The 23,267-nt window shown below is 45.1% G+C and overlaps 1 protein-coding gene across 1 annotated transcript in view; it reads right to left on the bottom strand.

The window, feature by feature from the left end:
• LOC310870115 (FYVE and coiled-coil domain-containing protein 1-like) overlaps positions 1-23,267 on the bottom strand; it is a gene marked incomplete at its 5' end in the record, with an annotated part of 300,865 nt that overhangs the window by 109,291 nt on the left and 168,307 nt on the right. The gene's annotated exons all lie outside the window — the stretch shown is intronic.

Genomic DNA, 23,267 nt, shown 5'->3' with positions numbered 1-23,267 from the left:
GGGACCGCCGTCCGCGCACCGATCATCTGGCATCTCCCGGTAATGGGCACCGTGAGGCCCGCGTTTATACCGTCAAAAACACGTCCCGGAGAAGGATAACAACTAATATCTGTCCGTTAGAACGAAGGGTGAATTAATGGATACATAATATAGTCGAATAGTGCGGAGACTTAGTGTGATGTGTGCCGTGTGCTGTGCATGGTGTGTGGAGTTCTCTATCTCAACAGGTGAGCAGGAATACCGGTGAGCAGAATATGGACTATTAAAGAAGGTTATAACTTGTACTTTTTGCTCCTCCAAAGTTTAGGATATATAGGCAATATATTTATTATGGTTCCTGCATGGCATGTTTAGCATATTCCGGTAATGTATACGGGCTATAAGATTTTCATGTTTTTACTCCACCATAACTCATTCTTTTTTATTTATTTATTTTATCATAAATTGATTAATTAACACTAGAAAGCATATATAAATCAGTTCGAGCCATATGAAAATAACGATAAAGTGTCACACGACAATAAATAAAGACATATAATTTGCAAATTACATTAAGTTTTATCAGTTTTAAGATATATAAAAAAAAAATAACTGTGTGCGTGAAATCCCTGAGTGCGGATCCATATCTAGTAGGATGTTTTCAGAATACCAGAGGGGCTTTACACCATGGTACCTCGGGCACCTCTGCACCACAGACATTAAGCACACCCCATGGAAATGGCCCTGTGGTGGCACTCTGCCAACTCCACACTGGGGCACAGCTGGCATTGGATATGGGTATATGCACTCCGCTCAGTTAGTGTTGTGAATGTGCACACACACACACACACACACACACACACACACACACACACACACACACACACACACACACACACACACACACACACACACACACACACACACACACACACACACACACACACACACACACACACACACACAGTCATAGAGGTATGAATGACCTTGTTGCAAGGAGAATCAATTAAAGTGCCTTATCAATCTCTCTCTATTGGACATTACAAGACATCGATCTGTGATATGAGCCTGGCAGCCCCCCCCCCACATGCTCCGCTGATTTGATTGCGCGCAGCATTGGAATGCACCTTGAAAAATAAGTTCAGAGTTTGAAAGGCTGCATTATAAAAGGTATAATGTTGTGTATGCGCGAGCTGGACAATGACAAACAATGACATGCGTGCATTTAACCTGACGTGTACGTATGTATTAATATGTGTCTGTCTGACAGCACAAGTTAGGGTGATCTCACCAACACACTTACACATGCAAATGCAAACACAAACAAGTCAAGCACGCACGTTCACAAATCCACATGCCCCCACATGCACACATTGATGAATGAATAAATGCACGCACATGCACACACACGCACACACACACCCCAATACATACAAAGGACTATATCCATTCATTGCTGCCTTCCCCCCAAAATGCCTCAGCTGGTGTGCTGAACGTTCTGGTCCAGCGCACGCACACGCACACACACACACACACACACACACACACACACACACACACACACACACACACACACACACACACACACATCAGATGAGTCAAACTCCCCATCTCAGACTAATCAGTTGACTGCACTAATTGCAAATGCAAATATGCAAATTTATATTAATTAATTACTCCACTAATTAGTTCTCTTGTCTTTTCAGGTAATAAATCATGGTGTGGTTGAGAGAGAGAGAAAGAGAGAGAGCGAGAGAGAGAGAGAGATGGCGATCTTTTGTCTGCTACATTTTCTTGTTATAGGTTGGAAACCAAGCACCAATATATCTGACTTTGCGTGACATCTTGTAATCGTGAGATGGTGTTCTACATGAACCTCCACTTAAACTCTCAAGTTCCTTCCATCAGAACCAGGTTACAATCCCAATTAATGATTTAAATTCATCTGTTATGGGTCGAGCATCAAGAAGAATCCACTGTCTATAGAAGCCTTCTAATTTTGGAGATACTATACACCAAATAGCACGTACAGGTTGCTAAATCAGGACGTCTCCATTTTATTTGACTCTCACTGACAGCTCTTGCCTGTCGGCTCTTTTAATTATCACATTATCAGCTTTTATAGGCACGGTGTGAGGTGTAGAAGTGCAAATGAAAGTGCCACTGTTCTCACGCTGAGTTCTTGCAAGTGTTTCTCAATTGATGTCAGCAGTTACGTCTCTCAACGTGAAGTGTGCGAGGTGAGGCGAGGAGGAAAGGACTCGGGTTGGTAATTCAACCACAGACTGAGTTGAGCTAACTGTAATGTTGATAATTATAATGTGTGTGCGTGTGCGTGTGCGTGTGCGTGCGTGTGCTTCGAGGTACAACATTTTCAAGAAAATAATAGTCAAAGGGACAAATGGAGAGTTGAGACTAGAGAGAAAGCTACCGATAGAACTGCGAACCATGAGGAAAGAGAAATGGCTACTACCTGAGCTGAACTGGAACAGAGGCGTCTCTAAACGGCAGCGAAGACATTTGTGATTTGATGAGTATAGCCTACAAGGTGAGCTAATGAGGGACAGGTGAGAGAGAGGAATGTCACTCCCAGGTTAAACATGCATGTGAGGCTTTGGTGAGAAGAAAAGTAGGACAGATTGACAACTGTGAGTAGTTAATACACCGGGGATGAGGATCTCTGGAATGAGGGAGTGTGAATGAGACTATAAATTATATAGAGTCCCCTCTATTCGGGGGCCATGGAAGTCGGGAAGGATCATGAAAGTCGGAGAACACACGCCCCACCACTCAGTGCACAGTTTTCCCTTCATCCTGATGTACTCACACCCGTTTTCAGCTCCATGAGACACCACTTGCGTTGGCTGAGGCCTCATATATACACACATATCAAACCAACATCCCGTGTTCCGTCTGTGTTTTCAGACGGCCATGAAACACAGACGGAACACAGCATGTTCGTTTGATATGTGTGTGGACTATGAGGCATGGGGCTTCCTTCATCCATGGGTATACAGACAGAGCCAATATGTATCTGTATACACGCTGCCACACTGTATGGCTATTGGCTGAGCGCGCACAAACGTATTGTAAAAGCTGCAGGCAATCAGTGAATCTGATCCAGTGTCCACACCAAAGAAACACAGAGATATACGGTGCGTCCTCCGCAGACAGACAGACAGACAGACAGACAGACGCCTTGTGTATTAATAGATAGTTCTTGGAGAAACAGTCTGTAGAAGATTAAGAAGTGATTTACACACCAACTCAGTATGGGGCCTCTCTAGCCCCATCTATTATTACAATTGAGAAGAGCACACGTTGTGCGCGCACAACGTTGTGGGCAGTTGGGGTGACCAAGTCATGGTCCGTGACGCATGCGGAGTATATGCAGAAGTGCCGTTCACGCCTGTGCTTTGTGGCTGTTCGCAGTTTCCCTTTCCTTGATGCGGTGGACCGATTACAGAGCGCCCACAAAACCTGCCATGCACGGAAAAAACGCGGCCAGTGGCCAAAGATAAATCACTGTCTGCCTTCGTTCAAAATGTACGGTTTGTGTGTCAAAAGACGGTCTGTTCGCGCACATTTAAAACGGCTGTGACAATCTGTTGGGGTAAAACCGTAAAAGACAACACTTCCACATCGAAATAGTGGTGGAATAAATAGAAGGAAAAAAGAAAGGTGTCAGATATCATATTTATGTAGGGGAAATCACAGTTTTTTGTTTGTTTGTGTGTCTCACTCGGCATTATAGACGTGAGCGTATGAAGTCAAACTACCGGTATCCAATGTTTCTGTTGGTATCAAATCTCACATTTAGGTCAGAGATATTGAAAGATTATACCTCAATGCAATGACCCTTCCATTTATCAATACGTTTTGTATTCTCCCCATTGCAAGTCACAGCATGCGAGTGAAGGGAAGGCAGGGTGTGTACCGTCACCGTGTGACTAAAATGACACTGGACTGTAATGCCACAATACCTGCAGGAACATCTAGGGACGGAGGGGTAAGTAAACCATATACATTCTCTCTCTCTCTCTCAACAACTGTGATCTCATCATGTGCCCCAGAGCAAGGCACGACTCACGAGTCCCAAAATATGCATGCATTGGAGGCTTTTACAGTGGTCAACTGCACACGGACTGTGTGTGCGTGTGTGCGACTGCGCGTGTGCGTGTGTCAGTTGTGTGAATGTGTAACTCTGGAGGGTGGCTAATGGCTATCAGAAGCTTAGCAGACCATTTTCAGTGTAGACGGGCCTCGCTCGGCGGTGGGAAGGCCCCCCTCCTCCTCCTCCTCCTCCTCCCACTGCACAGAAGAAGATGTGCGGTGGCGGTGGATAGGAGGAGGGCAGGGGATTGCGGAGCTGATTACCACAGGCCAGGTCTTGGACTGGTGTCCTCCAGCTGTGCTGTTCTACCCAATTAGAAGCTCCATATGCTACCGCCACTCCAACGCTGAATGGCACCACCTCCTACCCGCACAGGTGGGCACTATATACTGTATACGTGTATGTGTCTGCAGTTTGTTGTTGTTGTTGTTATAGTTGTTGTCAATCAAATTCTCTTCACAAACACTCCAATGAGAAGTCATAATTAGCTGTCTTATGCGGAGATGACACAAGCGTCTTAGTACTTGAGAGGTGAGATTCTATAATGCGGCTCACCACAGGTCCTTTCAGTTAATATAATCACCTGAGGCTTAATTAAATCTGTGACGGACGGTCCACTATTAAGGCGAAATCTTAATCTTATCTCTTTCCCCCCCTATTCTCTGACCCAACTGATGCTTGTTTGAATGCAGGAAACAAAGCAGGTGATTCAGGTGGGCGGCATGTTGATGTGCTAATAGTATTAAAATATGGGGATATGAATAATGGATATGTTTTTTGAAAATGTATAATGTAAATATGTTGGTCCTGTTTCCAGCGAGAAAGACAGGAGGGAGGAAGAAGCTGGAGGCGTCCCCCTCTCTCTCCGTTTCAAAAGACGGTCTGTTCGCGCACATTTAAAACGGCTGTGACAATCTGTTGGGGTAAAACCGTAAAAGACAACACTTCCACATCGAAATAGTGGTGGAATAAATAGAAGGAAAAAAGAAAGGTGTCAGATATCATATTTATGTAGGGGAAATCACAGCTTTTGTTTTGTATATATGATTACCACCACATATAATATATGATAAACTATGGATTATTGTGTGAAGGAAGGGATGCATGTTTTATCACATTATATAGGCTATGTGGTAGATAACACTACAATAAGATCACACTACAGTAAGATAACAATACAGTAAGATCACAGGAATTAGTAGAGTCAATCACACCACGGTCAGGGAAAATACACGTGTCTAATTGGCTGGCAGGTGTGCACTGAAATTGCATATCGGGCCATCTCCAACATACACATTTCCTAAATATCTTAGCAGCTTTAAAACTATAATGGAACAATTGGTCATACATGGATGTGTTGTATAGAGTTTGCATATTATGCTGTTGTACTTTTGACTCCACTAGGAGGGTGAAAGGTACATTATGAATTAACCTCGTAAGCCATATTTCAAATGTGAAAATAGCCGATCTACAAGCTCACTACTTTTTAATAGGCTACTTAAAAGACCACTTCACCACTTTTCAACCTATCTTCATATAATAGGTCCTCACTAATAGCGCAATGGCTTTTCTACTCTGTCTGTGTCTCATATAGGGCTGTGGGCAGTTCAGAAACCGTCTTCCAGTGACATCATCGATGGGGAATACAAGCTAATAAAAAGAGTAGAAAGAAATCGTGCCATTTTATCATGATTATTAGTGAGGACCTATTATATGAAGATAGGTTGAAAAGTGGTGAAGTGGTCCTTTAAGTATATATTTGTTTTATATTGAATATTTGAGTAGAAAGTAGTAGTAGTAGTAGAAAGTATAATGACCTCTACAGAGCAGCAGAACTGAATTCAACTTTGCAGTAGGTAAGATAGCTGCAGGCACCATTTCTTCCCCAAGTGCATGACCATTGATGTGTTTCATAAATGGTAAGAGAAATTCATCGGAAATCCTCCATGGACCAGCTGTAGAAACTGAGAGAGGAACTTTTGGGCTACCAGCAGTGGATACATGTGTTTGGTCAAACGAACGAACAGTCCTAAAGTCACGAGTCAGACACCCTACCCAACACCCAACCCTAAACCTAATCTCAGATAGCCGCGGGTTAGTTTTAACCTGCCGGGCGTGCAGGTTAGTTGTAACCTGCCACGCATGTCGGGAGCCACAGTATAGTTTTAACCTGGACACGGCTTCGTTTAAACCTGCCACACATGTCAGGAGCTACAGGTGAGTTTTAACCCGGGCATGGGTTAGTTGTAACCGGCCGTGCTTGTCGGGAGCGGCAGTGTCATTGGACTAATGCCTGTCGGACTGTTAGTATGTCTAACAAACGTATACTATGCACCCCACCAGCAGTGGCAACTGCCACCATACAGCAGTCTGCGCATGAGGGCAGCCCACTGGGAGTAGAAGGCCTTGTGTCGGTGGCGGGGTCAATAATTGCTGAAACAATTTGCTGCAGCCTGCTGTAACAAAGTGCTCACCCATCGCACCAGGTCTTGCTGTCATTGCAACTTGCTGGAGGTCCCTGGTGGCCATGCTGGTGTCTGCAGTAGGCAGTATAGCACCACCTTTTCACAAGGACATCGGGAGAGATCATCTGCCTTTCTCTGTCCGCCACTTGCAATGTGTGAGGAAAGCATAGTTGGTGTTGTAGAGATATAGGAACAGGAATGGTGGAGGTGAAAAGCAGTTGCATGTTTCCGGGTAGCCTGGCCCAGCCCGTGTGATTTCTGGTCTAGAGGGGCCCTCGCCCCATCGTCCCCGGTATAGAAAACAGCAGAGACGTCACCAAATTTTGAGCGACGCGCCTCTGCACTGTTATTGGTTATAGCGAAATACAAGGAAGTGGGGAGTGCATGCCTTTTGTCCGACGGGGCATAGGTCCGATCCATTGGTCCCATCGACTACCTACCCCAAACCCTCACCCTATAACCATAACGGCGAGCACGGGGCAGCACACCTAAACCTAACCCCAAACCCTCACCCTAACCATAACCGCGAGCACGGGGCAGCACACCTAAACCTAACCCCAAACCCTCACCCTAACCATAACCGCAAGCACGGGGCAGCACACCTAAACCTGACCCCAAACCCTCACCCTAACCATAACCGTGAGCACGGGGCAGCACACCTAAACCTGACCCCAAACCCTCACCCTAACCATAACCGTGAGCACGGGGCAGCACACCTAAACCTAACCCCAAACCCTAACCATAACCGCGAGCACGGGGCAGCACACCTAAACCTAACCCCAAACCCTCACCCTAACCACGAGCACGGGGCAGCACACCTAAACCTAACCCCGAGTCGGACCAATGCTCCGTCGAACCAATGGTCCGTCGGACCAAAGTATGCCTCCCGGAAGTGGGCTTCCTATGCCAAATTTTCCAATAGGTTTCCCCATGCAGGCTTAAATCTTTGAGCCGCATGCGAAAAAAATGAAAGCCTGGGTGCCACCACACGTTCCCACCACCTCTGTCCTCCCTGGGACAGGGCGGCAACCTGTGTTGCTTTTAGTGGTCCGCCCCCTTCTTGGTGGACAATAACTCACACAAAACAATAGTATTAAAGGAAGCCAGTGTTCACTGTGTAGTGTACAGGCCAGACTCTGACAGCAGCTATTACATAGGCTGGATCCATGGTCACTCTCATGCTTGTTGGATATCTCTCAACAGCCCTGCGCACCACCTGTTTTGTACAGTACAGTACAGTACAGTACAGTACAGTACAGTACAGTACAGTACAGTACAGTACAGTAACTATCAGACTGCTCAGTTCCCACGGGTGTGATTTGTTTTCGTTTTGTCATAACATTACAAAGAATGTTTTCCTCAGAAAAAACATTCTTTGTAATTTTAATTGTTATATAACATAAAAGCAACAACATAATGTAAGGAAATAACAAAGAGTCAAAACAGTTAACAGTAAATGCAGACCAAACAGGAACTAAACAAGGACAAACAAACAAACAATTCCCTGGATTAAGCTTCTTTGGTGATTTCCCTGCGTTGGTGATAATGTGGGGTATAAAATCTGGATAGACGATGAGAGGAGGATTTCAAACTGATGGAAAAAATCTCTCTCTCTCTCTCTCTCTGTTTAAAAGCACAGGTAAAAATCTCTCTCTCTCTCTCTGCTGTTACCTCGAAAATACGGTTTTACGGGGCGACTTGTCTGGACCTTTGGGGGCGACTAAACTGGACTTTTGGGGGGCGACTTCGCCGGGCTTTGGGGCGACCGTTCTTCCCATTGGGGCGACCGTTCTTCGCCGCTGCGGGGCGAGTTGGAATTGGGGCGAGCAGTCTAATATTCGCAAAACAACAACCAATAGCCTGAAGTGACATGGCTTGATGGGAGGGGGGTGGAGCCCTATACTCTAAGGTGGAGCCAGATTTGAATCGGTTTTGCAACACTGAATGTTGTCTATATCTCCTTTAAGTTAATGAGAACCACTGTGGTGGATCAATAAGGTGTCACATATGGCATGATCTTAAATGTATTAAGCACATACAGAATATGCGGTACATTTGCAGAAGTGTCACACGCTGTAAGACAAGGCAGAACAGAAGATACGCGGTACTCAGACTGTATGCTGGGCATACAGTGATAAGTACATACACAAACACGATATACATGCTTACACAGGGATTATAGTTGTTAGATTACGTACAGATATGGGTCAAGCCTTGTGTATATTAGAAGAGCATTCTCATATAAGTATCAGTAAATATTGGATAAACCGTATTATTTATTTATTTTTTGGATACAAGCTTGGAGTCATTTCAAGCTTTGAATGGGTTGATTGGGTTTTGGATGCATGTTTTCAAAATCATTGTCGATTTCAAACGTTTGCCTCAATTACAATTAATGATTAAAATAGGCAGATCTACAAGCTCACAAAGTGTTGCGCCGCGACACACTGCTCCATCATCAGATGTCCAGCTGTCGTATACAGCCATGCCTGGGGTGGTGGTGGTGGTGGTGGTGGGGCCTAATATGATGTTGTTTCATGGCGCTCAACACTCTCTGGGGGCACCTTGGGGAAGAGGAGACAGCTGCTACAGCCTCAGAACCTCTTCACTTGGGGCCTGGGCCGTGGCTCAGCGGTCCAGGCACCTTGGCTGGTAATCCAGTCTGGCAGTGTGCCGCGGGTTCGACTCCCGATCCCGACGGCCCTCACTGCATGTCACCGCCCCATTTCCTGTCAGCTTACTGTCCCTCCATAAAAAATATAAAATAAGCCACAAAAAAAACCCCTTTAGGAACCTCTTCACTTGGGATCGTTACAGTGTGTTTTTTGGCAGCAAATTCTGATTTTAGTTATTTAGTCGTAGTCTCTTGAATAGTTTTCAGTTAGTTTTAGTCACATTTCAGTCACCTGGAATGTTTCAGTGTTAGTCTAGTTTTAGTTGACTAAATGTCATGAGATTTTAGTCGACTAAATCTACAGTTGATTTAGTCGACTAAAATGTATTTTGTCGGGCCTTGATGCTGTCGTAATGGCTGATTTTACACTTGCTGAAAATAGCCGATCTACAAGCTACAACTAGAGCTTATAGATCTGCTATTTTCAGCATGCAACCAAGTGTAAAATGACTTATACTGGATCTCTTGTCCACTAGTCCATTCCTAACATTTTAGTCTAGTTTTTATTTGTCGACGGAATTGTCAATATATTTAGTCTTAGTTTTAGTCGTCGTAGCTTAGTTTTCATTTAGTTTCCATTTAGTTTTCGTCAGTGGAAAAAGGTAGTCGACGAACATTTTTCGTCTTAGTTTTAGTCGACAAAAACAACACTGGATCGTTCTCTCTCTAGGTCGTCCTCAGACGAGCCCTCCATCGTCGTTTCCAGTCATCCCGGTTCTCCATACATCTGGCCAGTTCGTTGGTACTTTGCGCTCCTGTGTCGTTCTTGAGTACATCCACGTATGTTAGTGTGGGACGTCCTCGTGACCGGTGCCCGTGTGTTGGATCCCACAGCACTAGTTTACTGGCTGGCAGCTCTTGGTGTCTTTGGCAGTGTCCTGCTAGTCTCATTCTCCTGGCTGCTATTTTCTGGCTCACCCTTGGCATTCCATCATACAGATTTGTGTTGGTAACATGTGTGCTCTTGTTGATGTAGAGTAGTGAGTACTGCACGCAACATTCTGGTGTAGCACCCATCGAGAGACTTCTGCAGGGTTGGCTTCAAGGTCCAGCATTCACTGCCGTATAGGAGAACAGACTCTACCGTTGCGTAGAAGAAGCCGAGTTTGGTTTGACGGGGGAGGTTGGAGTTCCATACACTGGCCATGCCGTTTAGGGCCCTCCATGCAAGTGCCTTCCTCACTTTCAGGTCTTTGTTTGGTTGAGTTGACCCATGAGCCCAGGTACTTGAAGTCCTTGACTTCCTTCAAAGCAGTGCCTCCTGTTGTTGTTAGAGGTGGATGTTCTGATGGGATGTTATAGGTGATAACTTGAGTTTTCTTGGCATTCAGCCGGAGGCCAACCTTGGCACATTCTGATTCCACTCTGGTCAGGAGCTCCTGAGCTTGTTCCACATGGTCAGAGAGCAGGCTGATGTCGTCCGCGTAGTCCAAGTCTGTCAGGACTACTGTTGGGTGTCGTCTCGACCTCCTTGGTGTTATGGTGAGGCCAAGGTCCTGCTCTCGTCCATTGATGGCCTTCCTTAACGCGTAGTCCAGGACTATGATGAAGAGGAAGGGGGCTAGGGTGTTCCCTTGCAGTACCCCAGCCACGATGTTAAACTCCTCACTGTTGCCATCTGGAGTCAACACCTTGGCCCTTGTTCCTTCGTACATGGTTTCTATTGACCGGAGTAAGTTGGGAGGGACACCGTAGGCCTTAAGGATCTTCATCATCGTTCCTCTGTGTATCGAGTCAAATGCTTTTTTGAAGTCGATAAAACACAACACGGCAGTCAGGTTGTTCCTTTTAACCTCCTCAATGATTCTCCTTAGGGCCAAGATCTGGTCTGATCGTTGGTGGTGTATAGTGCAGTGGTTCTCAACCTTTTCCAGGCTACGACACCCCAAAATATTTATATTTGAACAGGGTCCATGCAAAGATGCAAAGCCCTATAATGCCTATGGAAGACGTACTGTAACATGCAGTCTTCACCAGCCAACTCATTCTAAATTACAATGTTGGAGACGCAAGGAAGCAAGCCCAAATTAAGCAACTACTGTACACAAAAAGGCAGACATGGCAACACTGGCTGAAGGAAGTGAAAAAAGAAACACTCCCGGAGAGTCGAGTCACAAAGATGCAGCTAAGAGCAGGCGTCACTTCCTGGTTTTTAAACAGCTGGTGGATGGAAAATGAAGCTCGTGCACGGCTGCAACGAGTGTCATTTCCATCCACCAGCTGTTTTAAAAACCCGGAAGAGACGCCTGCTCTAAGGTCACATTCTCACCTAATACTTCGGTAGACTCGATGCGAATGGGCAGATGAGTTGGGATTGGGATTCAAGCGCAGCAAGGAAACGCAGCAGGGGATTTTATCAATGTGTTCAATTCATAAACTATAGCCTACACAGTGAAATCTATGGTGTTAAAATTATACTCATTACGTGCATGTTTCTCTCTCTCTCTCCCCCTCCACACGCACTGTTCCTTTGGGCATAGAGGCACAGCGCTGAGTGCTGGCACAGACAGAAAAAGTCCCTGGCCTAAGTCCCCACACAGTGACAGCACTCCATGTTTATGGCACGCACAGAGAGACAGACAGAATATTCTGTAGGCTATAATAGGCTACACTGCAGTGTTTTTATGTGTTTTCTTAAGCAATTGATTAATGTACTCGTCCTCATTTCGATCAGGGCGTCGGTCTTCTCATTCGACCACGTCTATCCACGGTAACATCTTTGCGCTGCGTAAAATATGCCTTCTCCGTCTCCAACTGTGTTCAGCTCCTCACCCGCCACTTTATTTGCTGCGGATTGCATTCACACCTGCACAGAATCGTAATCAAGTGCGATTGGAAGCGAAGCGAATCCCCCGTTTTTGGTCGGATTAGAATGCGGTTCTTTGATGCACATTAGGATTCGAATGATGCTTCACACCTGCCAAACGAAGCGCACTTTCCGACAATGTGCAGCAGGATTCGTTTTAATCACAGTAAAGCTTTCTGGTGTGACGGTCACCTAAGTTGCATCTCGCATCTTCGTGGCGCTATACTGTCTGGGAGTACTGTCAAAGAGCTGATCAGCACTGGGCTGATCAGAGCAGGCAGGGCTGCTGCCACTCTGGCAATCAGAGCCCAGGTGTCATCACACCAGCTTGAATTAGCACGCAAACGGGCACATACCTCCCTTCCCTTCCTTCCACCACTTGCCCCATGCAGCTGTACTGTCCACCAAGGTGATCTGTCTCCTTCCTCTGTTCACCTTGGTGGAGACGCCAATTGGACCTGGACAGAGATCATCACCACATGCTCGCTTGTGGTGATGCCCCCGCTCGATCATGATTGGCAGAAGGCCCCTCTATCCTGATTGGATGAAGGCTGGGCCACCTAGCCAAAAACAAAACCTACGGTTTTTTGACCCCCAGGGGTGAACTGGGGACAGGGAGGAACTCCTTATATGGTCAGCACACTCTATAGTGAGGAGGATTATCAGAACAAAACAAAAAAATAAGGGATATTTGAATTAAGTGAAATCACTGAATATTATATCTTTAAGTCCAGAGAACACATTGTGCCAATTAACATGCTAAAATAAGACGTTATGGCCCAGATGGCTGGCATAGACATCCGGAGACCCATAGGCTGCTAATCCAGGGTTAGATGACAGCCTGTTGCGGGTTCGAATCCCGATCCCGACGGCCTTTGCTTGGTATCACTACCCATCTCTCTCCTCATCTTCTGTCGGTCTACAGTCCTATCAAATAAAGGCATAAAATGCCCCCAAAATATCTTTAAAAAAAAAAGAGATAAAATGTTATACATTAATTTCCTGAAATAAATAAATACAATTAGAACATAATATAATATTAAACTGACGGCGATTGCCGTTGATGTTGAAGCCACACAATGTGATAAATGCCCGGGCGCCCCGGGTGAATACTTAAGCTAACATTTATGACCTATTATTAGTAAGACATTAATTGAAACCCTCCCCTCCTGTGATCCAGCGGCGTGTCGCGGGGTGTCATCCTGACTCTTCTTAACCCATTCTGACCTGAGATCAGATTCTATAAATGTCTTCTACATCCTGACAGTTTTCCATTCTGACCTGAGATCAGGTTCTAAATATGTCTTCTACATCCTGACAGTTTTCCATTCTGACCCGAGATCAGATTCTAAAAATGTCTTCTACATCCTGACAGTTTTCTGAAAAAGTGTTTCTATGTCAGTCGTTCTTCGATTTTTCAAAAATAGCAGACCTACAAGCTCGTAGCGCGCCACTCGGTGGGGCGCTACGAGCTTGTAGATCTGCTATTTTTCAATAGCTAAAGCATAACGTAATGCTAACACCAAAAGGGGTTCCCGCCTAAAATGGGTTAATGTGTTGTGGATCGTGACATATTACACATCCACTTTACAGGTGCTTTTCTTTGGTGTGACATATGGGGGGCCAGACCAGATGTCATGTCATGTCATAAATATAAAGGCATATTTCCTCAGCCAATGCGTGGCACACCATGTATGCCATATATACCCTACACTGTATTACAATAATTTCATGCTATTTCGCAGCGACTGGTCCAGAAAATTGTGACTGAGGGGGGGGGGGACTATGGGGGCTGGCTATTTCGATGGGGAGGCTAATGAAGTTGGGTTTACATAGGGGGGGGGGGGGGGGGGGCTTTGGCGGGGCTTAGACAGGGCTAAGCGTCGCACGCACACAGTCATGTTCACATCCCCATCAGCTAAAGACTACCACAGTAAAGTATTATCTGAAATTGCATTCATTAATTTGACACGCTGACAGACCCACAGACAGGGGTGAAAACATAATCCCCACTATACCCGGTCAGTACCGATCAATGTAAAACACATTGTTTACGTATATAACTCAAATATTGAATGAACCCGATCAGAGATCATATAGTAACTGAAAGAAGAAAGAAAAAAATAGACTATAGTGGATATAGTCTCTGCCTGCTGTGCATAATACTAGCAGCATTCATTTGAATATGAATGTTTGGGCTCCTCAACACCTCCTCCTCCCCTCCTCCCCTCCCTCCTCCCCCTCCTCCCCTCCCCTCACCTCCCCCCTCCTCCTCCTCCTCCCCTCACCTCCCCCCTCCTCCTCCTCCTCCCCTCCTCCCCTCCTCCTCCCCTCCCCCCCTCCTCCCCTCATCGCCGCTCAGACTCAGAGGTGTGACCAGTTTGCTCATTTGCTTCATTGTGGTGAAACCAACAGAGGTCTTTATACAACAAGAAGCCTCCAGTCTCTAGCTAGCTGTGTGTTGGAGTGTCAACACCCCCACAACGCTGCTTCTCCTGTAGGAGTCATGTGTGAACTACTGACACCAGCACGGAGATCTAGAATGTTTTTATTTCAACCATCACACCCTGTGATTCTGAGAGGGTGCAAATGGAACGACAAGGACCCGTAATTATGGGTCCATTTGCAACAATAATACTGCATGTAATCCTATACAGGCCTGTCAGCATAGGGAGTGTTGGACCTCACTGGCAGGTGAGTCAGTATAGGATACAACAGTATGTCCTCCCGGTGGGGGCTCCTCACTGGTAGGTGAGTCAGTATAGGATACAACAGTATGTCCTCCCGGTGGGGGCTCCTCACTGGTAGGTGAGTCAGTATAGGATTCAACAGTATGTCCTCCCGGTGGGGGCTCCTCACTGCCAGGTGAGTCAGTATAGGATACAACAGTATGTCCTCCCAGTGGGGGCTCCTCACTGGCAGGTGAGTCAGTATAGGATACAACAGTACGTCCTCCCGGTGGAGGCTCCTCACTGGTAGGTGAGTCAGTATAGGATACAACAGTATGTCCTCCCGGTGGGGGCTCCTCACTGCCAGGTGAGTCAGTATAGGATACAACAGTACGTCCTCCCGGTGGAGGCTCCTCACTGGTAGGTGAGTCAGTATAGGATACAACAGTATGTCCTCCCGGTGGGGGCTCCTCACTGCCAGGTGAGTCAGTATAGGATACAACAGTATGTCCTCCCGGTGGGGGCTCCTCACTGCCAGGTGAGTCAGTAGGATACAACAGTATGTCCTCCCGGTGGGGGCTCCTCACTGCCAGGTGAGTCAGTAGGATACAACAGTATGTCCTCCCATTGGAGGCTCCTCACTGGCAGGTGAGTCAGTATAGGATACAACAGTGTTGACAGCACAGAAATTTGTGTCAAGGTTGCACGTCGGGGAGGAATCAATACATTGACATTGATGGGATAAACTATCTTTGCAATTGATCGTACGACGACGAAGAAGTATCTCTATCTCTATAGGACTTAAGTTGGTTAAAGTCACCTCTATGTGAGCAGCCAACCTCATCCTCTGCATAGACCACGGTATAACTTCCAATGCCAATTTAAAGAACAGAGCTCATTTCAGAGAGCATCGATGCCCTCTTCAACCCACTTCATCTGCTCCATGTCAGAAGGCATGGAGCAGTGACGGCTGTCTCCCCCCCCGTGCCCACCATGAGGTGGTTACGCTTGGCATCTGAGAGACAGCCTCTCTGACAGGCTTCCAGAAAAAAGGCAGCCAACAGAAAAATAGCGTCTTCCTATTCGGGGTCGGCCCCCAGTCAAGATGGGGGAAGCTTGTCTCTTTAAGAGTTGGGCCTGGGCCCAGACCCGCGAAGCAGCTTGTGCCGCGGGGCACTTTGATTCTGGGCTCTCCATCAGTCACTCTAAACGGGAGCTCTGAGCGGCTTCGCAAAGGAGAATGCATGATCCGCGCTTGATCCGTTCTATAACGTGGGCTAATGTGGCTTTACATGTAATGTAATGCTTTACATGTTGAACGGAGTAAGGTTGCTGAATGGGGTCGAATTGAACGGGTCGAGGAGAGTACGCGGGTTAGAGGCGACTGGCAAGGGATTCGATTCCTACAGGGTTTAAAAACACCATGCTGAAAAACGTGCGTTTGTACTGAAGATGTGAAGCATCAGATCAAAAGGATAGGATTGTACTCTCTGTCACGGTAATGCATCTGGGGTATACGGTACAGAACACGGTAATTAACAAAAAGCTGTACATAGGACGTGTACGAGGACGGCAATTAACAGAAGCTGCTCATGGTGTGTGTGTGTGTGTGTGTGTGTGTGTGTGTGTGCGTATACTTACTGTATGTGAGCATGTGTCTATCGGTAAATGTGTGACTGTGCATGCACACGTGCAGGTGTGGCGGGATTTATTTTGATGAAGGCAAAGCAAACTAATTAGCAGGCCCGGCTAACATCATCAGAGCAGCAGTCAGTTGGCCTCTGTGATTTTTTCAGCGACCCTCAGGCCCGCGGGCCGAGCCGAGCCGAGCCGACAGGTAAATGAAGGGACAGGTCAGACACTTCCACACCCCTCGTCTCCCCTCGTCTCCATCCTCCTGTTGGAACAGAACCAGGAGGAGGAGGAGCTATAGAGGAGGGCAAGACATACCTCAGTATCAGAACGTATACATATAAGGGCCTATATATATGCAACGCCTGGGATTCGAACCCGGGTCTCCCGCGTGGAAAGCCAACATCTTAACCACTATAGCCTAAAGGGGAATATACTCTATGCCTATAGACATGAAGAGGTAGAGGCCTCCTTATAGGCTCTGGAGCATGTTCTCTCGAGAGTATGGGCAAGCTTTCCCTTCTCGAGATTCCTTGCGAAGCATATCGGAAGCATGAGCTTGCCAAGCTTCCGCGTACGTCACGGAAGGGGACGTTCGATTATAGGCCAATCAGATTGTTTGTTTTCTGACGCCCCTTGGATTCCGGGATTGATGTCCCGGGAAAAGACGTGCTGTGATTGGCCAGTATAGTCACTTGAGTGGCAGCGACGCAGCGTGCCTTTCCGCACTTCTGCTTGACTTCTGCCTTTGCTGGAGACACATCTGCTCCAATGACCTGCAGCGGCTGCACGGCACGCTACTGAGCTGGACATCTGAAAGAAGAAGAAGAAGAGTCAGGGTGCTGAAACTGTGTACGGTGGGGTGTGTAACTCTGAGTGTACAAATGGAACTCCTGTACACTCCCCGAGTTATGCGGGTCCTAGAAAGTTTGAGAACCATGGAAGTGAAGGAAGTCGGAAAAGTCCGGAAGTATATAGCTTTTTCCAAAATGGCGTATAGTGTGCACAGAGGCAGAGTCTACGAGCCACTACTGTTACATACTGTACATACAGTACAATGCAACAATCTGCTGTACTGCATTACAGGAGCTGATGAGAGACGGGGCCTCATGCTGCATGCACACACTGGTTCTAAATGACGTGCTGTACAACGTTTACATGTTATATAGCCTACTACGCTGTTTACTGTGTGCATGTTATAGCCTACTATACGCTGTTTACTGTGTGCATGTTATAGCCTACTATACGCTGTTTACTGTATGCATGTTATAGCCTACTATACGCTGTTTACTGTGTGCATGTTATAACCTACTATACGCTGTTTACTGTGTGCATGTTATAACCTACTATACGCTGTTTACTGTGTGCATGTTATAGCCTACTATACGCTGTTTACTGTGTGCATGTTATAACCTACTATACGCTGTTTACTGTGTGCATGTTATAACCTACTATACGCTGTTTACTGTGTGCATGTTATAGCCTACTATACGCTGTTTACTGTGTGCATGTTATAGCCTACTATACGCTGTTTACTGTGTGCATGTTATAACCTACTATACGCTGTTTACTGTGTGCATGTTATAGCCTACTATACGCTGTTTACTGTGTGCATGTTATAACCTACTATACGCTGTTTACTGTGTGCATGTTATAGCCTACTATACGCTGTTTACTGTGTGCATGTTATAGCCTACTATACGCTGTTTACTGTGTGCATGTTATAGCCTACTATACGCTGTTTACTGTGTGCATGTTATAGCCTACTATACACTGTTTACTGTGTGCATGTTATAGCCTACTATACGCTGTTTACTGTGTGCATGTTATAGCCTACTATACGCTGTTTACTGTGTGCATGTTATAACCTACTATACGCTGTTTACTGTGTGCATGTTATAGCCTACTATACGCTGTTTACTGTGTGCATGTTATAACCTACTATACGCTGTTTACTGTGTGCATGTTATAGCCTACTATACGCTGTTTACTGTGTGCATGTTATAGCCTACTATACGCTGTTTACTGTGTGCATGTTATAGCCTACTATACGCTGTTTACTGTGTGCATGTTATAGCCTACTATACACTGTTTACTGTGTGCATGTTATAGCCTACTATACGCTGTTTACTGTGTGCATGTTATAGCCTACTATACGCTGTTTACTGTGTGCATGTTATAACCTACTATACGCTGTTTACTGTGTGCATGTTATAGCCTACTATACGCTGTTTACTGTGTGCATGTTATAACCTACTATACGCTGTTTACTGTGTGCATGTTATAGCCTACTATACGCTGTTTACTGTGTGCATGTTATAGCCTACTATACGCTGTTTACTGTGTGCATGTTATAACCTACTATACGCTGTTTACTGTGTGCATGTTATAGCCTACTATACGCTGTTTACTGTGTGCATGTTATAACCTACTATACGCTGTTTACTGTGTGCATGTTATAGCCTACTATACGCTGTTTACTGTGTGCATGTTATAGCCTACTATACGCTGTTTACTGTGTGCATGTTATAGCCTACTATACGCTGTTTACTGTGTGCATGTTATAGCCTACTATACGCTGTTTACTGTGTGCATGTTATAGCCTACTATACGCTGTTTACTGTGTGCATGTTATAGCCTACTATACGCTGTTTACTGTGTGCATGTTATAGCCTACTATACGCTGTTTACTGTGTGCATGTTATAGCCTACTATACTCTGTTTACTGTGTGCATGTTATATAGCCTACTATACGCTGTTTACTGTGTGCATGTTATAGCCTACTATACGCTGTTTACTGTGTGCATGTTATAGCCTACTATACGCTGTTTACTGTGTGCATGTTATAGCCTACTATACGCTGTTTACTGTGTGCATGTTATAGCCTACTATACGCTGTTTACTGTGTGCATGTTATAGCCTACTATACGCTGTTTACTGTGTGCATGTTATAGCCTACTATACACTGTTTACTGTGTGCATGTTATAGCCTACTATACGCTGTTTACTGTGTGCATGCATGCTTTTGTATATCCGACAACAAGCTGGACACAAACATGCATGTGTCCATGCAGCGGCATGCATGGCATACAGAGGCTTTTGAAGTCGCAACGTTATTGATTTCAGTGAGAGAATTCGTCCTCTGCGTTTGACCCATGGTAAGTGGGCATAGTGCCGCAGTGGGCAAGTAAGCAGTGGTGGGTATAAGTGAGCAGAGTGGCCGGGGCCCGAGGGACCAGCTCCAGCTCTATATATATGGCCAGTTTTTAGAGTGCCTCCACAGTGACTGCCTGGCAGGATAATTCATGTCCTTTTGGTGTATAGGTGAAGCCAGGGGGAAAAACCCATGGAGAGAACATGTCGGACAAAGAGAGAGCTCTGGAGCGTTCGAACCCGGGACCTCATCATTGTGAGGCTAGAACCAACTGAACCACAGCCAACCCCGTCCCACCCACACTTCACCCCCTTTGTTTGCCCAAAGGAACAGGAAAACACCAGCCGTGACTAGAATGAATACCGCGGGCAGAAAAGCACTCGTTTGTGCATTTTCTTTTACTACTATACTGCAGGTTGGCTATGATAAATCTATTATAGAGAGGCGCGGCACATAACATTAACAGCAACCAACAAAAAAACAACAACACCACAAATATTAACACCCTCACCAAATTTCTCAAACGAAGCGGACATGAACATTAAAAAGCTCTTTGAAATACGGTTTATGGCATTTGGTTGCAGGCGGTCCCCGTTCTCACGCCTAGCAACGGGCTTTTTTTTTTTGCTTTTTTTTTTATAGCGAGGGACCTAATACAAGATTTCTGCTCTAGCACAAACACAGTGGCCATGGGCGCCATGTAACAGCTGCCGTATAACCGATTAAAACCCAAGACCAGGTTCTGTACTAAATGTCTTCTGAATATTTGACGGGTTTTCTGAAAAACCCCGTGTTTCTATATCAGTGGTTCTCAAACCATTTCATGTCAAGGACCCCAATAATTATACGTAGTTGGCCAACGACCCCCATAGGAAAATATGTTGTTCCATGCAAGGATTTGAGTTCAAAAACGTTTGCTGTGAAAGAATATAGATTCAATGATTTGCACACGATTTTTCTAAAATAGCAGATCTACAAGCTCGTAGCGCGGCACTCGGTGCCGCGCTACGAGCTTGTAGATCTGCTATTTTGCAATAGAAACAGTTTGAAACAATGCAGGTTAAAGTGGTTAAAAAGCTACAGTATACAGGTGACACAGATGCGTTCCAGGTCTTAATGGGATAATTGAATTAACATTCGCCTTCTGCTACGGTACTCAGCAGCGCTGTGTTGAGAAGCTATACGCATCGCTCTGAGTTCCATCAGTCCCTCTATGAATATGCATGTGGCTGGTGATAAATATGTGCACTGTGTCTAATGTTTGTGGATTTGCCTATGTGGCTGATATAGGATAGCATACAATGACTACCTAGGGAAAAATATCATGGTGTGTGTCGTGTGTGTGTATACATTATATACATATATATATATATATATCGGTATTTACTGTATATCAGGGGTGCCCAGAAGGTAGATCGCGATTCTCCAGTAGATCACAAAGGCTTTGCAGGTATAGACCACATGGCATGCCCCAAAATATATATCATTAAAAAAAACTACTTGAATTAAGGTGACTGATTGATTAAAAGAGCCTTTCAGCTCAAACACACAATACAAATGCAATACAAATACAAAGTCATATACAAATAACTACGAATTCCATTTTCCTATTTTCTCTATTTCCCATTCCAAGTGTGTTTGGTGAAAGTAGCTCTCAAGTCAAAAAAGTGTGGGCACCCCTGCTGTATATATATATATATATATATATACAGCAGCGCAGCAGCGGTGCCCACACTGTGTGTATGGAGCTCATTGGATTTTCTTAGGGCCCGGGGCCCTAAACCGGTGATCCATTGATTGAAGCTCGAGGTATTTGTATTGGCAGGGGGATTATTCTAAGTGGAACAGAGACACCTAGTGGTTCACTTTGAGTGGAACATGTTACATTCCCTGATATTTTAGCTCAATCTGACAGAATCGATGTTCTCAGCATGACCCGATCTTAGAGAAATATCACCTCACGAAGCAAAGGTGCTGTTTTCATATTAGGTGACTTTCTTAATAAGAGATAGGCGATAGAGATTTGTCTTGTCTTCCAAGCTTGCCAGATTATTAGTGATTAGTTATTTTGTTGCATTGTCATTCAGTTGACTGCATTGTTGAATGTTAAAATAATAGTTTTCTTTTCCTAAACCTTCCTAAAAAATATATATATATATATATATATATATATATATATAGGCCTATTTCATATATATATATATATATATATATATATATATATATATTGAATAATTGTATACATTTTAAATATAAAATATAAAATAAAATCTATGACATTCCATAAATAAATAAAAATATATAATTAAGAGGTAGTGAAAATTGTTGAGAACCTCGCAACACGGCCCAAAGCGACGTGCTTGTAGATCTGCTATTTTCACTATAGTTTTGGTCCCGCGGGCAAACATCTAATCTCTCCTTTGGGAACCAAGTCTGCTCTATAGACAGCAGTCACAATGTCTAACGTGACAGTAATGTAAACATGACAGTGGCTGCAGCATGGGCTGACCCATTTATGATGAATTGAACATGGTGGGCCCTATTGTAAACACGAGGAAGAAGAAATAGAGTCACTGGTAGAAAACTATCAGCTCCACTGGTTTATTGATTCAACGTTTGGATCACTGCAGGGATCTTCTTCAGGAAGGTCCCAGTGGTCCAAACGTTGAATTTTCTACCAGTGTTGCGGACTCTATTTCCTCTTCTTGTACTGCCTTTTGTCCACCTGGGCTAGAGTGGAGGTGCATGCTCTACTCAGTAGAGTATGCACCTACTGTCATGCAGCTACTGTCATGTCATGTTTACAGTAGGGAGGCAGTAGAGTCTACTGCCTTCCCTACTGTAAACATGACATGACAGTGGCTGCAGCATGTAGGGTGACCCCATGACCCCAAGAACGGTAGGAAACCCAAGGACAGGCAGAAGTCAACAGTTATTTCCATTTACATAAAATATCAATATTTCAATTGTGCGTCCTGAATGAAGAAAGGCAGTACACAAGATATTTTAAATACCTAGTCCCATGTGCACAAATTGAAGCAGGTTGGTTGAATTAAATGAATGAATTATTCAAGGGATTTGGCGCCCGCCCGCCCTCCCTCTCTCCCCCTCCCCTCTCTCTCCCTCTCTCTCTCTTTGTGTCTCTGTGTCTCTCTCTTTGTGTCTCTGTGTCCAGGGCCGGATCTACCATATGGGCACTTTGGGCACGTGCCCAGGGGCCCATGGGCACCAGGGGGCCCTCAAAAAAATAAAAAATAAACGTTTTTTTTTTGTTTTCTTTTTATTCTTTTAGTTCCACAGATAATTTCCCTGCTAATCCGAATGAAATAAATGGTGTCTAAAAAGATTAGTGTTTTATTGTTAGTGAGAAGGGCAGCTGAAAAGCAGCAACAATGCGCTAGATTGGCTGGCAATATAACGGCATAAAACTGCCCCAAAACGGCTACAAAACAGCAAAAATGTTGCGTGCGCGTGAAGGGGGGCCCTTCTAGCTTCAGTGCCCAGGGGCCCTCAGAGGTGTTAATCCGGCCCTGTCTGTGTCTCTCTCTTTGTGTCTCTGTCTCTCTCTCTCTCTCAGTTAGTGAAAAATAATACACAAATCCCAGCTTTCTTTTGGTCATAATAACCTGGTTGTATAGATGTAGGTGTCTTCCAAAATCCATAACCTTTAGCCTCCACTTCCAATTTCAGTGTAAACACAATCTGCCAGAGGCTGTTCTCTTGCCACTGGTATTGTTTATCCTGCAAATTGGCATCGTTTTCACACAGACAATT

The sequence above is a fragment of the Protomyctophum parallelum genome (assembly GCF_964188405.1).
Source record: "Protomyctophum parallelum genome assembly, chromosome: 14".
In the NCBI taxonomy this organism is placed as follows: Eukaryota; Metazoa; Chordata; class Actinopteri; order Myctophiformes; family Myctophidae; genus Protomyctophum; species Protomyctophum parallelum.
This window is presented reverse-complemented; position numbering and strand designations above follow the sequence as displayed.